The 14,548-nt window shown below is 39.8% G+C and overlaps 1 protein-coding gene across 2 annotated transcripts in view; it reads right to left on the reverse strand.

The window, feature by feature from the left end:
- CDK6 (cyclin dependent kinase 6) overlaps positions 1-14,548 on the reverse strand; it is a 129,456-nt gene that overhangs the window by 8,808 nt on the left and 106,100 nt on the right. The window lies entirely within an intron of this gene.

Raw genomic sequence — 14,548 nt, forward strand, 5'->3', positions numbered from 1 at the left:
GACTAAAAATGCTTTCAGAGAGCGGTACACGTCTTCTTCTCAAAGTGCAACTTAAAATATCTTTACAAAATACAATCACCCCATAGTGCCTAAAATATGAAATTCAGATTTGCATGGCTACATGGCTATACTGCTTTCTTTGCCTGGAGTACAGTAAGGTGTGATGAACAGTGCAATTTTATGTCTAACCTCCCAAGAGATTCCAGCAGATTACTGGTGGCTGATTAAGGATCCAGTCAAGACTAAGGACACCTGTGAAGCACAGGCCCCTGATGCTGCGTACCATTTTCATTCAACAAGATGTGGTTGGTCATACACGGTAGATTACTCCAAGAAATGCAATCCAGACATGCTGCAAACTGAAATATTAACTTGGGTCAACTAGTAGTCAGGCTACACGTCTCTTCTGGAGTACAGCGCAAGCTGTAGATTATGGTTACAGTTTCCCAAACTAGTCAATGGAGGCAGGAGGACTTGACAGACCATGCACATGCCCATGTTTTCACTCTCAGGCTTTGATTCTGAAGAAAAGTTAATTCTCCTGCCTCTCTCTGCATACTCCTTTTCTTCTTTCTGATAAAGGTCCTTAAAGGCTGCGATAACCAGAGATCTTACCCTTTACAAGAGAAGACCTCTCCCATCTACACTGGGACAACAAGAAGTACTCAGATATGGTCCATCGTCTCTCATTGCCTGCATGCAGGAGCAGCTGTATGATTTGGTCTCCTGTTGCCAACCATGCATTAATTATGAGAAATGGTTGTCATACATCTTGCAACACTCACATGGACAGTAGAGCTCCATGTCACTGCTCATCTGTGGCTCAACACCAAATATACCAAGCAGACCCAGTGAACAGTGACAGTTCTTAGACATAATAATGCCTGCAGAAATCTGTGCCACCAAGAAAAAGAGCAAAGCAATAACTGGAATACATGCTGATGAACTAAACATGCATTTTGCCTTCATACCTGCCATCCAGGTCATGTCCTATCAACTTACACTGCAAGCTGCTTTGGGCAGGGACACTGCAAGGACAATTTCATCAAGACCAATTTGAAACCATATGACACCAGTTTAAACTGATGGGCTAAAATGTGGTAGCCTGTTCAAGGGCTTTATTTATTATGACTCTGAATAAATGATAAATAATGGCTGGCACTGCTTTTCAGATATTCACGATATTTACTAACAGCAGCCTCTTTGACAAGACTGTTTCAGCTCATACTTAGAGGCTTCTGTACTTTATAAGCTTCAAGGTACTTGGCAATACTGATTTCTACAAAAAAAAAAAAAAAAAAAAGGAAAAAGAAACTTTTCAGATATAAGCTTCTACTTCTACTGTCAGTTTTGAGCCTGATTTTCAGGATGGTCAGTAGCTATAATCCAGGTATTGTTTGTGGCAGCAGATACTATCTTTATCTTCCAAAGTCAGACAATATGACAACCTTAAAAGTTTTTTGAATGACTTCTTAAAATTATGAATATACATTCTTCTTTACTCTGAGAAATTCATTTCAGCTGTAGCATTAGAATATTGGGGCCCTTTAAGCTAACAAAAATACACAATCAAATAATCCTATCCATGCAAAAGGAAAGCAGATTTAGTGTTTTAAAATGTATGCTGAACCTTGTGTTAATGTGAAAGCTTGGCAAAGTCAGCTTTGTTCGCAAATCACCTTAGGCAGTGTCATGCCAAAACAAGTATGATTCTTGGGATTTTTAAGAGAGGTTTTTCCCATCGCTGCTGCTGTCTCAGATTCACTGAGGGCTGAAGAAAGAATTTAAATTCTTTTGAATATGTAATTATACAACACAAGGTGACCTTCCAACATACTTTGATATTTCATCATAATGAAACATTATTAATTCATCTTTCAGTCTCCTATCCATCCCACCATCATGACTACAGCAGAATGCCAACTCTAGGCTAGGCACCACTAATGTAATGAAATTTGCCTCATGAATTTTGGCTGGCAGTTCAATTGGAATATTGGACGGATGATTGGGGAAGTAGATCCACTTAATCAGCAGCTGTATGAAGAGCTCATCTCACATTTTGGCGCTAGTTAGTCTTTACTAATGAGTTGCCAGCACTGCAAGTCCAGTACACCATGTATGGGAAGTTCTACCTCAAGCTGATAATTTTTTAATGCTACTCTCAAAGGTGGATGGTAGCTCTCCTAGTACCAGTGAACTGGGAGCACACCCAGCAGCCACAGAAATGTAAAATCTCACCTTTGTTCTTTGTGTCTTTCACTTGACTCACTCACCCACTCACTCCCTGAGGTTTATTTATGCAAGCTGAATCCAGAAGTCCTTACTTGGGGATATATTCTCCTCTCTGTGATGATAATCTGTGTAAGACTGGTTACACTCTGAAAGATTGATTTTGTAGAATTCCTTCTTTATTACTAGAGAAAGGCATGGACCTAGCTCTGTCTCCTGTGACAGAAGCTGTGTTTGTCCTCTGACTTCAACAAACTCCTAAAGTCTGTGTATGCGCATCTCAGGAAAGAGGGATATTTTCATTTCCAGTGGAGGAAAGGGTTATACATGGGAATACACTTGGCTTCTGCGTGGTTCCTTGATCCTCTTAACCTTCTCTGACTTTGCTTACTTCAAAATCCAGGGCTCCAACACCATTGCTATTACAAAAAACACAACTGAACATGGAAGAATATGGGACAGAAAAAAATTATGCTGCACCAAAAAGCGGATTTAATTTCCCTATTAGCTCAAGAAGTCTCAAAGGCTGTCTTGATCCCATACTTTTTATTTTTGTTGGTTGCTGATTTCTGTTTTTTTTTTTTTTTTTTTTTTTTTTTGGGGGGGGGGCAGGGGTGGAGATGGGGTAGGGGGAGGAGAAGTGGAGAGGGAAATGTTTCAGGGCATCTACAGGTGTCTGTCTTATTTGACCAGTCCTGCTCTAGCTCCTTGGAGCTAGACCTTTATCCAGTGCTTCTCAAAAGAAGCTGTCCACTGACTGGAGGAAAAAACTTTTCATTTCTAATCTGGGACCAGAGTGCCCTTAGCCTAGAGATGTGAAGATGAGTTGGAGACATCATATTATCCTATCCTGATAAAATAAATGAGTCCATGAGCATGTATCTCTGCAAGCTAGGAGCTATAATGGAACAAGATCCCAAGGTATAGAAAGAACATGCACCTACACAATGAAATTGATATTAACTATGAGTCTGCATTATGACTGTTTTCAGAGGATAAATCTACCTTTTTATATCACAGTCCAAGAGAGACAAGGAAGTACTGGAGAGAGTCCAGAGGAGGGTCACAAAGATGATGGAGGGGCTGGAGCACCTCTCTTATGAGGAAAGGCTGGGAGAGCTGGGACTCTTCAGCCTGGAGAAGAGGAGGCTCAGAGGGATCTCACCAATGTACACAAATACCTGAAGGGAGGGTGTAAAGAGGACAGAGCCAGGCGTTTTTCATGGTGTCCAGCAACAGGACAAGAGGCAATGGACACAAGCTGAAACACAAGAGGTTCACCCTGAACATCAGGAAGAACGTCTTTACTGTGTAGAATACGAAACCCTGGCATGGGTTGCTCAAAGAGGCTGTGGAGTATTCCTCACTGGAGATCTTCAAAAGCCACCTGGACATTGGCCTGGGCACCCTGCTCTAGGTTTCCCTGCTTGAGCAGAGGCTTGGGCCAGATGGCCTCCAAGAGGTCCCTTCCAACCTCAACTACTCTGTGATTCTGTGATAACACAAAAATAAAAGTACGGATCATGACATAAGGTTGCAATGTAAAACCTCACAAATCCTCAACATGTTAGCATCTGCTTACAGTTTAGAAGGACTTACACCACTAATCCTTTGGCTGAAAGGCTCTCGTACTTATATTTAGCTGAACAAATTAGATTTCACCATTCACCAACTTTATGCTCTTTTCTCTTGTCCAAATGAATATACTCAGTTCATGTTTTTTCATGCTGATTTTCACCTTCACTGATTATTCCGTCTATCTGAACTGGAGATGGGTGCCTGAAAGGTTGAGTACTTTATTTTATAGACACTGTGTTTCATGTCTGTGCTACTCAGTAAAAACTGAGATATAAACATTTGCTAAGCAAGTCTCTGTGAAAAAATTCTCCTTAGTGCAACTCTGCTAACATGCCAAAGCAATTCTAAAAGTATTGTATACAATGACAATGCAATGACACCCCAGAGATAAATGAGGTTTAACTGTAAACTGACCACATTACTTCTAGGCTTTACTTTCAGCCTGTGGTCCACAAAGCAAAGACAGTCTGTAACTTAGTGTAAGAAAAGTTAGAATTTTCATAGGAATTGGAACTAAAGGTGTTGATAAATGCTGCTCTAGCCTACGCTGTAGTGCAGCCACAAGCAAAAAATTTAAAAATTTAACTGTAAGAATACATGCATTGAGGCACAGGAAAATAGTTCAGCAGGTTTCTTGTCAGTGGCTGACATTTTGAATCAATTAGTGAAATTCTGATTGGAAACTGTTTTTCAATTTCTGATACTGAGTGATTAAAATACAATAAAATGGATATGTGGGAGAAAGCTCATGTAAAGAAAAACAGCATTGAGGAGGGGAAAAGAGCAGTCAAGAAATTATTTTTCTAACCAAAACATTACAGAACTATTATGGCAATTCTACTCTTGCCAATACAATTGCCTCCAAGGCTAGATATGTAAGAACTAGATAAGTAAGAAATAGCTTCCAAAATACCTATCTGGATTTTGTCTAGTCCATTAGCTCAGAGTGGTGAAAACAGCAGCTGGGAATCCGATCACCTTCCTTGTGACCACAGAAAAAGAAGAAGGATAATCTCTTGATTACTGACTTGAAAACGTACAATATTCATGGTGAAAAGTCTCTATATTAACAGTCCAGATATACCAAATGAAGTCATAAAAGAACACCCTAAAATCAAAAGAGCACCATGGATGGGAGAGGTATAACTTTTTTTTTTGGACAAGTAATGCTGAAAAGGCAGCAACAAGTGCCAGGAAGAAGAGCAGCAATTTCAAAACAGGTAGCTGCTGCTTTGAAGGCATTAGAGAGGCAAGCTGTGGAAGCTGGTAAAAGAAAGACCACTGTAATTTGACATAGTGGAAAGAAAAATACAAGGGGAAAGATTATAGCAGCAGCACATGAAAGTGGCACAGGGAATTTCTGAAGTTGGACAAGTTGTAGTAATTAAGTTTAGGAGTTTGTATGCCTGTGTGTATAATACGAGCAACAAGGTGACGGTGAAGAAACTAAAAAAGCTAAAGCCAAGAAACATTTGCCAAGGAATCCTGGATCATACCATGGGAAACCTGCCAAGCTACATAGTCTGTGACTCAGAGATATATTTAAATGTTGTTTTTTTTTTTTCTTTCCTTTCCTTTTCTTTTTCTCTTTCTTCTATTCTTCTTTCTTTTGCTTCTTCATTTTTTCCTTTCTTTTTTTTTCTTTTTCATTTTCTTCTATTCTTCTTTTTCATTTTCCTTTTTATTACAAAATGTGAATAGCTGACAAACAATTTTGTCAGATTCTTAGTTACCTGTTATGAAGATAATATTTTTCATTTTTAGAATTAAAAACAAGTAAGACCTAAAACTAGAATGATGAGATGACTAGAAATAACATGATCTGGACTGCCTTTGGAAACCTTTATTCAGAGGGATTATTGCTGAGCTGATTCGTCACTCTTGTTCCCACCACTGGTTCTCTTTGATAGATCCCCTGGACAAGTGTGTACTGCAGGTATGAAAAGGAAAAACATAAGGAAAATACATATATCCCTATTTAAAGATGACATTTCCAATAGTTTTCATGAATATGGTATGGTACAAAACTTTATTCTGAAGACAGGGCATAGCTGACAACATTGCATGCTCTGAACAGTTACCCACTTCCAGTCACAAGTGACTTGCCTCAGCTGTTGTGCAATTCAGAGTTCTCATTTTAAATGTAACATTTTTTGTACTTCTCCCTCTCCTTTCCCTTTAATAATATATCTGCGTGGGTGGGTGCCAGACACTGCATAGGAAGAAGTTACTTTGTGTGGAACTTGATCACAAATTGCTTAAAACTTGAAACTTAAGAAACTTCTCCTACATATAAAAAGAGAGATGACATGGATACACATTAGGACTGAGAAAATACTGTTCAGGTAGAATCTGACAAAAAATGGATCAGACATGTTTAGTTTTGCAATAAAATCGCCAACATTTTTGACTTGAAATTTGTCATTCTTCAAGTAGGATAGTACCATAATGATGAATAACACCTTTAAGATCATTTGGATTGTATCAGTATTAAACTATTGTTAGAATCACATCTAAGGCATCAACAGAACTGCAATAATGACTATTTTCTCTGAAGTTTCTCATGAACTTTTTGAGTATTACTCAATAGGCAATGGCAGAAAAAGGAAAACAGGCAGTTTCTGAAAAGGTGCTGCAAGCTTCCAGTGCTGTAGTGTGTTGAATGTGCTCCCCTTTCCTATTTAAAATGAAGCAATGAATTCTAAAAATAAAGACAATATTCTGACGCTCAAATGCACATACAGTCTATTTCCTAAGAAGCTGAGAAAGCAAGTTGCTTTCTGAACTTGCACATACAAGCCAGTAAAGAAAAGACTCAGTTCAGTGAGCCTCCAGGACACCACCCGTGTAGAGGTCCAAAGCTAAAAGCCATTGGTGTCCAAAAGGAGGTAAAAAGGAAAAATAGAAAATAATGTGGCTAGTGAGAGAAAACACACTAAAAAAAGATCTGGTATCATTTTGGCAATGCATTTTTGTGTTAAGATTGCTAACCAGATCACCATTCCCTGGTGTGAGTTTTCATTACGAGAAGTTTGCATGGCTTTGCTACAAATGTTTGCATTACACAATGTTGGATTTTCTGAGCATTTCTAACATACAGGTTGGCAGCCTGGTAAGAGCCAGGATTGTAAAGGGGTTCGATTCACAAGAAATTTGCAGGCAGACATACCCGTTCCCTTTGAATGCATAACTGAAAGGAAAACATTAGTAAGAGGGAAACCAAACAGAGCCACAGTGTACAGCTTTATGACCAAAGCAGCCTGCTGCATAGATTCAGTTGTTGATTAAAAGTACAGCAAAGAGAAAGATACAGAGCTTAAATAAGAGAAAATATGAGCATCTTCAAAGCTCCTTTAGGAACTGGACAGAGGAAGATCCTACTCTGGGGGGCTTAACATTTACTTGATGTTTTCCATGTAAGCATTGCCTTACAAAGTCCCAGCTGGCCTTGGAGCAGAAAGGAGGGCCTTGTCCCCCACCACTGGCTTAAAAGGGAGCTTTACCACAGACATCAATGACCCCAGGATCAGGGTAAGTATGCTCTGGTTTCACAGCATCTTGTTAGAAAAAGAAGGAGTTTCAACAGAAGGAGATAGGATGCCAATAAATAAATAAGAAAGGCGAGTGCAGGTATTATTAAATTGTTGTATCATCTAACATGGGCAGATCCCATTTGTTCCTGGGCAGAACTGCTTCAGTACTGCTTCAGCATTCCTCATGTAACACTTCCTTTTCTCCCCCAGCCCTTTTTTTTTTTTTTTTTTTTTTTTTTTTTTTTTTTAAATGGAAGAGCCTTGATAGGTTGAATGTCCTTCACTTATTCCCTAAGCACATACGCCACAACTCTCTTATCTGTGGACATTTTGCTTTTCCAGAAGATTTGTAGGTTATTTCATCAGGGTTTATAACTGAGCAGTTATCTCAGCTCAGTGAACATGATATAACAGTGGCATTTTGAAAACTGCCCCAGCATTTGAAGCAAGCTCTAGAAATACACACACAACTGGCCTTGGAGAAAGGGAAAGGCAAAAAATGTGTGGTCTTTGCTCAGAGTGCAAAAAGAAGCATTCGTCTTGTTTGTACTGACACTTCTACCAGCAATATGAATTAACCACTTGTGTGTTAAACACTCATCCCACCACTGTTAAATTACATCTATCAATACAAATATCTATCTATACATCTATTAATTACATCTATTCACAGTTAAATTACATCTATCTAGTCACTCAGCTGTTTCAAGTTTAATTGTACAACCATTCTGCATTTTTATAGCCTTCAGAAAGAACTACAGGTATGAAAAATGCAAGCCAGTCATGCTCTTCCCATGAACACATTGGTTTTTTGTATTCTCTCTGTTGGACCTATTTCATATCCCCTTTTAAAACTTGCACACTCCAAAACTGCTGTGCCTCTTTGCTCTTGTGCAACTGAGTTTTAGAGTTGGAGGGCAGTAGTTGAACCATGGGTTAGATAAGAACTATCCTGTGTGGATGGATAGGAGCTGAGAGCTCCTTCCTCTCCACTTCACTCACATAAGCAACAGTGCAAATCTCTGTGCAGAATGCTGTGAACAGGCAGCATGTGTTTGCGGAGCTCTAGACAACCCTCACTTCCAGAGGCTTACGCCTGTGAACAAATTTACCCATATTTTCCTTGAGAAGATCTCAATCCTCCCTCCAAAGCAGGCCAGAGCTATTTTCCACCACTGCTTTCATTAAACTCATAATTTATTTCTCACTTAAAAATCTAGCAGACGGCATTCCAAAGTGACACAATTCAGTCAGAGTGTGAAGGTGCTTCTTAATACTGTATTTTAAAGAAGTATTTTTTAAATATCTATATCACAGCCAAGGACCTACCCCAAGGTAAGCAATAGGGTTTAATTCTGTTCCTCGTTTTCATCAATTATGCAAATGAAATAAAAGCGGTCTCCTACACGAAATATCTATTGCTTTATGCATGCATGAAATTTCATTGTGAAAATCCACTCAAATCAGTATTTTCAGAGATGCAGAATTATTTTTTTTAATAGTTTCACAAGTTTTCTGTGAATGTTCAGATGATTCTGGAAAGCTTGGCAGTTAGCATTTACTGTATACACTGGTCTAAAAAAAACTTTTAAAATTGACTTTGCTCTGAGAGTGCCTCTAACACTGGAATTAGTTTTAATCAAGGGGTTATGTAATAGATTTTCAAGTCTGAGGCCCTAATTAAAATACAATTCCTCTTTCCCAATCTGAAAATATTTTCAATCAGATTGCTTTCCCAGTAAACCTTTAAACTAAAAGATTTTGTGCCATTAGGTCGATTTCTCATGCAATAAACTCTTTGTACCCAAGTGTCTAACAGTGTTATTCTTGTATCAGCTGAAAAGCATTTCACAATTGTTGCATGAGGAAAGTCAGCTCCTACAGGGAAGTCAACTCATACCTACCCCTGATTTTTCTATATCAAAGAAGAAAGTTCATGCAAAAAGAACAGGTATATTACACATTCAGTCTACCCAAAGATACTTAAAAAAATTAACATCCAAGTATGTCTTCTCAGGTTTTCTAGGCTCTTATTTCTTTCTCAATGATGCTAAGCAAAGAGCTTGATAGAGTAAAGGACACCCTGTAGATAGAAGAGCTTATACTCTAAATATGTAATGTAAAATCATGAAAAAGGACACCAGTATAAGTGATGCTTTAATTTCACCGTTAAGAGTTACACATAAAATGGTACATCTATTTGACTAAGTTACTAGCCTAATTTTTATTTATTTATTGTAGAGCTGGAAAGAGTAAACTAGAAAAGCACTAGGAAAAAAGTCTAGAAGGCCAAGTCTTCGCTGTCATTGGTAGCAGCACAGTGGCAAAGGTGATACAATGAGGTAACGGAGGCTGTGCATTGGCACTCTTTGGTACTTCAGGAAAGAGATCCATTAGATATCAGATTTCCATATTTGAAGTGAAACATTAATGTTTTATGCAATTAAGAACATGAAATTCTCAATACAGAATAAAATCCAAGAAATAGGGAATTTGTCTATGGGAAAGCATTACAAGTTAAGAGGCAAACCCTTGGGCTTTCTCTCCAGCTGGGCTGGAGCCGATGCTGTGTGGCAGCGAGTACATGTTTTGATCTATGATCACTTTTGTTGCCCCCGTATTAGGTGTTAATGGCACCTGTTGCACTAAACCTCTCTAATTTTTCAGATAATCCTGAAACATCAGAAGAACTGCCTCCTACCCCATATCTCTCATCACCTTCAAGTGTAATAAAACACTCTTGGCCAGAAGAATCTCTGAAAGGGGATTACAATCCTTCAGACAAGAAAGGCAGGGAAAACACTTTTAGCACTGAGCAGTAAACTACTGTGTGAGCAGAGGTGAAATTTCAACTTCAGATTTTTTTCCTCCAGCTGCAAAGACTGAGCATCAAAAGACATGCAAGTGGATTAGAAGGATGGTGTGGAAAAATACTTTAATTTTTAGCAGCTGTGCTGACTTACAGTGAATTAATAAACACCTGCTGAAAAACTTGAGATAAGCATTAAAGGTAGAAAGAATGTATAGCAACCATGCAGGGAGAATTTGTACAATTTTCAAGGGCCAGTTAAACTAGGTATAGTTTTGCTCTAAGTAATACTTTGTTCCATAAAATATATTCTCCTAATCAGGCTGGAGAAGCTGTGAGCTTTACATTTACTGGATCATGACAGTGCATGGTAATCTGAGGCCATCTGTTGAGACCCCTGCTGTAATTTGTACACGTATCAGCAAGTTATTCACCACTTTCATGTCCTCTGCTAGGAGTTCCCCAAGATTCAGATGGAGTTGGCTATCATTTCTGAAAAGTAATTTATAAAAATATTAGGAGCTGCTGAGAGCACTGGAGAAAGGCAATGGAAGCTCAGACATGAGTTTTAACCCTTTAAGAAGAGGCGTGGATTTGCTCAGAATTCAAAAACCAGAATCCTCTTCTGATGAATGTAAATAACTGAGGAAAAGCCTCCTTCCATGGTAAACCATTTTACACATTGCTTTTTATACAGCTGTGGCTGGAGAGTTTACCAAAAATAGAGTTTACTAAATTGTCTGGGTCCTCTTTAAACTCCACTCTCACTTTCCAGCAAAGTGCCCTCATCATCAAACACTTAAAAGATCTAGGAAATCAGCAACATGAACCTCTTTTTGCAATTACTTTCCAGAAAAGGAAAACTGATGCTAAGGCAGAAAAGAAACAAGCATGCCTTCCTCTTTGCCTCAGTGTGAAGGATACGCAGCTTGGATAGAGACCAGACTTTGTAAATATACTCTACAATTTCTAGTGGTTTGATGTGATCTAGTCGTAACCAAGTATCTACATTCTTACAGCAGCTGAGTATGATTCATCACTGTCAATTAGGCTTAATTTAACAGTTACAGATAGCAATATTACTGAAAAATCTCTCACATTATGTGTACTTCTTTATATGCTGAAAGCTTACACTCCAATTATTTGGACATGAAGAGCACTTTAAAAATCATTCAGTTGTATAGACTGGTGTGTATGCTGTACTGACATAATAAGAAAACCTGCTTCATGGACATAATCTAATAAAAATGATCTGATAATTCACAATAGTTGGTCAAATTCTGGATGATATAGCTGAATAGGTCATTTATCTTCAGGTAACTGATTCAGACTCAGTCACAATCAATACTAACTGAATCTTTGTGCCAATTTATTCTAGCCCAGTAGAATAAATCAGTGGAAATGAAGTAATCCCTTGGATGAAACTCCCATTTGACAAATTACTGTATTCCAAAAGCACTTGTTACTGACAAACCTGGATATGTTATGAGAGAAGCTATGGAGAATATTTGAGTAAAAGAAGAAATACTGCATCAGAGATTGTCTTAGAATTGCTTCTGGACAGAATGCATTCTGGACATCTATAAAAGGAAAGCAGAGCACATTATGCATCAGTTTCTGGAAGAAGTCTCATGGTTTGACCATGCATGGCCAGACTGCTGTTTGTTTCCTCAAAGACTGCAAAATAAAGCATGCAGCCAGCACAGAAGGGCAGCCAGGCATGTCACATGTTGACATCAAGAGCTCTTGGCTTGTTGAATCCTGGCAGTCTCTAGCAGAGTCAGTGCACCATGGTGGTTGAGTCTTGCGTGGACTTGTATATAGACAGCATGTTGGCAGGTCAAGCAGAGTATGCAAGCAAATGCGATGGCAGTGCCACAGACATTGTGCAAACAAAATTAAGAAGGAAGGCAACACATGTATTCATATCACAAGGCACACTGTGGCTTCAGAGGAAGACAGGACAGGAACAAGTGTGAACTGTATCCTACCATGCTCCTTCTCTTTTTTTCTAGTACGCAGCCAACAAGCAGGGCCCTGAGGACTGATGGTAGACGCAGCTCCAGCTACCTGTGGTGCCATGTGTGCTGCCCTGGGATGTTCAGCACGCACGTGCAGAAGAGGCCATGTCCACCTCCCTTCAACCCCAGATTAGGCCTCTTTCTAGGTCTTTGACATCTGCAATGCCAGCCAAAGTGCAGACTCACAGAGCAGCTGGCAAGTCCTCTGCAGTGTTTTAACCCTCGTGGTGTAGGTAAGTGTCTCCACAAAGGCAGCGGCAGGGAGCTGCCTCTGGGCACTGCCATTACCTTGGAGAAATGATTTTTCAGAAATCTAAATATCACATTTCCTCTTGCTTTCTTCTGATGTTTAGAGCTCTCCTCTCACAGCCTATTATTTACTTGGTACGGAATAGTACAAAGTTTCAGAAAGCTGTTATGTTTTGCTCTATTGTAGGTAGGTGTTTTTAAAATCCTGCTGTTGTCTGTTCCTTTATGTGTACTTTCCACTTCTCCATCTTTTTCTTTTTAAGATGTCTAACAGCTTTGGTGAGCACCTCCATACAGAGAAGTGCTAGTGCAAAGCTTTTCAAATGAAAGGACACAAATTCAGGACAGATTTCTCCTACAAATCTCTCAATCATTACATGCTGTTTTTACAACTGACTGATAGTAGCTAATTATTAGACTTCCTTTGTGGACAGTCGAATATAGAAAATTCAGTAAAGCTGGCCAGATCAGGATTTCTGACTAGACACTCAATTTGGAAAAAATCCATGCTTGGGAGCTCAGCAACAAGACCCAAAGTTAACATCTAGTCTTTCTCTCCCCCTCTCTCACATGCACCAGGGTCCAGGAAAGGATCCTGTACACCCACTTGGAGTTTAAATACCTTTTTGTAGCCATTTTCTTATGAAAGAGAAAAGTAAATAAAAACAATGTTTAGTTCTATTACGAGTCAAACAGAAGTACACAGAGCTTCCCCCAGCCAAACTCTAGGCAAAAAGCAAAGCCTCTTGCAGCCAAGTTCCTGAAGAGGGAAGCTGTGTGAAAGAGCCAGGAGACCCTTTCAAAAGCAAAGTCTTTGGGCTGCGTACAGCTGGCTGTCCCTCTCTGGGGCCGAGAGGACGGGGCATGGGTAATATTGCCTTGTGCCTACCCTCTTCTCTGGCTGGTGGAGGAACTGCTGAAAGCCACCTGCAGCTGGGGATGCCCTGGCTTATTCCAGGAAAGCATCTTTGTGACGCTCCAGAGTCCACCGAGGTGGCGCACCTACTCGTTGACCTCCCAGCACAATGCCAGGAGGGAGGCAGGTGGTTTTGCTGCCAGCCTTATTTCCAAATGCAAATTACATTTTTCCAAATACAAACTACATTACAAATACCATTACAAATGCCACAATGTTAATACCAAGGGCTTCCAAATATCTACATCATGACTGATATGTTGTGGTCTTTTTCCTAGCCACAAGCTCTTTTCCCTTGACCTCTGGCCAGGACAGTTCAGATTGTCACATACCAGCCTGACAGCCCTCTAAGGAACATGCATTTTTTTAATGATGATATATTCCGAAGGCTTTCAGATGAGTGCCGTGCCACCTGCACATGGAAGCTATGCAGGTGGGGAGCTCTCTCATGAGCTCAGGCTGGGCCTGGGCTGCGCGTGGCCACCGGCTGCCACCTTGCAGCACCCAGCCCTGGCCTGGGCCTGGCCCACACCTGTGCTTAAGAGAGAGATTAAACTCTGTCAGCTAACACAGCTCCCCCAGGTCTTCTTACCCCTGCCTCAGAGCTCCTTTTTTTTTTTTTTTTTTTTTTTTTTTTTGAGCAGTGACAGTTTTTGGTTTTTATGGTTTACCAACGGTTTCCCTTACCAACAGATCTATTCCTCTGACTGAAAGTCTGGCATGGCTGGAAACTAGAAGGAAAACCACAAGTGAATGGGCTCGCACTCACTCACCACTCATCTCCAACCACAGACCCATACAGTTACTGGATTTGACTAACGGCTATCAATCAGCCCAACCGTAGGCACTTAGATATCAGTTAGAAAAGGCTTGATGGAAAATGTGAGCTGAAAAACAAGGAGGTATTTTATTTTTAATGGGGTGATGCTGCCTTGGAAACTCATATCTATTTTGTACTTGATAATTAGAGGTATTATTCTATCTGCCCTTCACTCCATTAATGTGCATTTGTCCTCTGCCCAAAGCCAAGGGGAATTCTGCCGCGGAGTTAGGATTAAAGAGAAAACAATCCTGCTTATCAGGAAACTGGAATAGCATGAACAAGTACGGTCTTCTGCCCTCCTTTGTTAGTAAAGTCTGAAGCAAAATGTCATTGTTGTTCCGCCAGATCACTAAGGTCACTAAGCTAAATTGTGGCTTGGGTCCATTCAAT

This window comes from Aythya fuligula, chromosome 2 (assembly GCF_009819795.1).
Source record: "Aythya fuligula isolate bAytFul2 chromosome 2, bAytFul2.pri, whole genome shotgun sequence".
Taxonomy (NCBI): domain Eukaryota; kingdom Metazoa; phylum Chordata; class Aves; order Anseriformes; family Anatidae; genus Aythya; species Aythya fuligula.